The 4,149-nt window shown below is 39.0% G+C and overlaps 1 non-coding gene across 1 annotated transcript; it reads right to left on the minus strand.

Moving 5' to 3' along the window:
• Positions 1-3,723: 3,723 nt before the first annotated feature.
• LOC112418425 (small nucleolar RNA R71) lies at positions 3,724-3,830 on the minus strand. The gene has a single exon (XR_003008637.1). It is a non-coding gene; the product is annotated as a small nucleolar RNA R71 (small nucleolar RNA).
• Positions 3,831-4,149: the final 319 nt, after the last annotated feature.

Genomic DNA, 4,149 nt, shown 5'->3' on the forward strand with positions numbered 1-4,149 from the left:
GAGATTAGAAGCTTCTTGGGTTTAGCTGGTTACCACAGAAGATTTATAGAAGGATGTTCCAAGTTAGCACTTCCGCTAACGCAATTGACTTGTAAAGGTAAAGCTTTTGTGTGGGATGTTCAATGTGAGAACAGTTTCAATGAATTGAAGAAGCGGTTGACGACAACTCCGATTTTAATTTTGCCGAAGTCCGATGAACCTTTTGTGGTGTATTGTGATGTGTCCAAGTTGGGTTTAGGTGGTGTGCTTATGCAAGATGGTCAAGTGGTAGCTTATGCTTCGAGGCAGTTGAGAGTTCATGAGAAGAATTACCCGACACATGATTTAGAGTTAGCTGTTGTAGTCTTTGTATTGAAGATATGGAGACATTACTTGTATGGTGAGGTGTTTAGTGATCATAAGAGTTTAAAGTACCTGTTCGACCAGAAAGAATTGAATATGAGGCAGCGAAGATGGCTTGAATTGTTGAAAGATTATGACTTTGGTTTGAATTATCATCCAGGTAAAGCTAATGTTGTCGCGGACGCCTTGAGTAGGAAGACATTGCATATGTCCGCTTTGATGGTTAGAGAGTTCGAGTTGCTTGAACAATTTAGAGATATGAGTTTAGTTTGTGAGTGGTCACCTCAGAGTGTGAAACTGGGAATGTTGAAGATTGGTAGTGAATTTCTGAAAAGTATTAAAGGGGTACAGAAAGTTGATGTCAAGTTTGTAGACTTGTTGGTTGCTAGTAATCAGACTGAAGATGGTGACTTTAAAGTTGATGACCATCGTGTGTTGAGATTCCGAGGTCGTATTTGCATTCCTGACGATGCAGAGATGAAGAAAATGATTCTTGAGGAGAGCCATAGAAGTAGCTTGAGTATTCACCCGGGAGCTACGAAGATGTATCATGATCTAAAGAAGATTTTATGGTGGTCTGGATTGAAACGAGATGTGGCATAGTTTGTGTATTCTTGTTTGGTTTGTCAGAAGTCGAAGATTGAGCATCAGAAACCCACTGATATGATGGTATCTTTAGATATGCCAGAGTCGAAATGGGATAATATATCCATGGATTTTGTGACGAGTTGGCCGAATACTCCTAGAGGGAATGACGCGATTTGGATGATTGTTGATAGATTGACGAAGTCAGCACATTTTCTACCGATTAATATTAGTTTTCCTGTTGCCCAGTTGGCAGAGATTTATATTAAGGAGATTGTGAAGTTGTATGGCGTTCCTTCGAGCATTGTATCAAATAGAGATCCAAGATTTACTTCTAGATTTTGGAAGAGTTTGCAAGAGGCTTTAGGTTCTAAGTTGAGATTGAGTTCGGCGTATCATCCGCAGACAGATGGTCGGTCGGAGAGGACAATTCAGTCGCTAGAGGATTTGCTGAGAGTTTGTGTACTTGAGCAAGGAGGAACTTGGGATAGTCATCTTCCGTTGATAGAGTTCACATACAATAACAATTATCATTCTAGTATTGGAATGGCACCTTTTGAGGCTTTATATGGTCGGAGATGCAGAACTCCGTTGTGTTGGTTAGAGTCAGGTCAAAGAGTGGTCTTAGGACCAGAGATTGTTCAACAAACTATTGAGAAAGTTAAAATGATTCAAGAGAAGATGAAAGCGTCGTAGAGTCGACAGAAGAGTTATCATAATAAGCGCAGGAAAGATCTTGAGTTTCAAGAAGGAGACCACGTGTTTTTGAGAGTCACTCCTGTGACAGGTGTTAGACGTGCTTTGAAGTCAAAGAAGTTGACTCTGAGATTTATTGGTCCGTATTAGATATCGGAAAGAGTTGGAACGGTGGCGTATCGAGTGAGATTACCACCGCATCTTTCGAATTTGCATGATGTCTTTCATGTATCGCAACTTCGGAAGTATGTTCCGGATCCATCTCATGTGATCCAAAGTGATGATGTGCAAGTTAGAGATAACCTTACGGTAGAGACTTTACCGGTGAGGATTGATGATCGGAAAGTGACGACGTTGAGAGGCTAGGAGATACCTCTTGTGAGAGTCGTTTGGGACGGAGCGACTGGTGAAAGCTTGACGTGGGAGCTTGAGAGTAAGATGCTGGAGTCTTATCTAGAGTTGTTTGCTTGAGTTAAATTTTCGAGGACGAAAATCTTATAAGTTGGGTAGAGTTGTAACGCCCACTTTTAATTAATTAATTATTTAGTTGAGTCTAGACGAGTTATATTATATTTATATAATATATGTGTGATTTATGATGATTTAGATGATGTATGATGATTTATAATGATTTAGATGATGTATGATGATTTATGACGATTTAGATGACTTTTGATGATTTAATGAGAAGATAAGACTTATTTTGTTGTTTAATAAAATAAGATTTGAAAATAAAATAAAATATTGAGTTAGGGGCTGTTTTGAGATTTTAGAGAGTTTTGGGGGAGAAAGAGAGATAAGATAAGATATTAGGAGGAGGTATATAAAGGAAAGACCTAGTTTAGAAAAACATTTGCACGTACAACTGTTTTTGGAGAAAAGGGAGAAAAGCTTTAGAAGGGAGAAGACAAGAGAGAGAGCTGCGATTTCTGCAAATTAAGGTAAGGGTGAGACTAACGATTCAGTTCTATTAATTCATATAATTCTGATAGTCTAATTAGCAAGTTGTAGGATTGAATTAGAAAAGTTGGAAACTAGGGTTAATGAGAGGAATTGATGATTAAGTGGTGAAAAATGGTTAGATTAACGTAGAAACTGTCCTTTGACCTTAGAATATGATTAGGATGAATTCTGGAATTGAAATTAGGCTTATTACCATGTGAGATGATGATTTAGGTGAAAACTGCACTTCTGCCCGTAGCGACATTCATCGCTCGCCTCCCGAGCCATGATCCTCACCACGGCGAGGGATGAACTTCATCGCTCGCCTCGCGAGCAAACCATACCCGCCACGCGAGCTGCACGTTGCAACTTGCCACAACGAGCAGCCTAACTCACCTAGCGAGCTTGACCAGATAGCATGCAAGATTCTGTGTTTTTGACTTTTGAGTTCAACCTTAGATGTTTTTGAGTGCCTAAAGATGTTTAGAAATGATTAAATGATAACTTAGAATGAGATTGAACCTGGTTTAACCTAGAACAAAATTTGTTGGGAATCTGGCTTGTACTCGCCATGGCGAGCAGATGCTCTCGCCTCGCGAGCACTTCCAGAACTTGCGGTAAGACCGTGCACTTGCGGTTTTATCCCATCAAGTTTTTGGCGCTGCGGCCGAGGAGTTAACTAGTTTAATTAACATTTTCTTTGTGATTAGAATCTTTTTCCTTTCCCTTTCTCTTCTTCTTTCTTTCTTTCCTTACCCTTAACTTCTTGGGTAGCATAAAATAATAGATAACATGGTTGAGGAACGCACTCTTAAGGAGTATTCGATCCCTTCTTCGGATGAGCCATGTACTATTATAGTTTACCCAACGGTTGAAGGTAGTAGCTTCAAAATAAAACTTGCACTACTAAGTTTGGTACAACAAAACCAATTTTCTGGATCACCCTCTGAAGATCCAAACTTGCATATTTCGACCTTTTTGAGACTTAGTGTAACGTACAAAGATGACCAAGAGTCAGTTAGGCTACATCTTTTCCCTTTTTCTCTAAAAGATAAGGTCAGCAGTTGGTTCAATTTTTTAAAAGCTGGTTCCATCACTTCATGGAATCAATTGAGGCAAGAATTCCTTTGCCGTTTCTTTCCCCCATCAAAAACCGCCCAACTTAGGGCGAGGCTTTACCAATTTACTCAAGAAAACAGGGAATCTCTTTACGATGTGTGGGAGCGTTTTAATGAAATGCTTAGACTTTGTACCCATCATGGTTTGAAGAAGTGGTTGATTATCCACACCTTTTACAATGGTTTAACATCTAACACTAAGATAACTATTGATGCAGCTGCAGGCGGTGCCCTAATGAATAAGGATTTTACAACAGTTTATGCCTTGATTGAAGACATGGTGTAACACCCCGATTTCCCAATATGAAAATTTCTAAACATTTATCAGAGTAAACATCATAAACGGGATATAACATTCAAACATAATCCAAAAATCAGTTAAATAACAATTTAACTTTCAACAAAATATCTTAAGCATTGCAACGGAAATTAATTCGAAATTCATAAATCGTTTTGGCACGTAGGC

The sequence above is a fragment of the Medicago truncatula genome, chromosome 4 (genome assembly GCF_003473485.1).
Source record: "Medicago truncatula cultivar Jemalong A17 chromosome 4, MtrunA17r5.0-ANR, whole genome shotgun sequence".
NCBI lineage: Eukaryota > Viridiplantae > Streptophyta > Magnoliopsida > Fabales > Fabaceae > Medicago > Medicago truncatula.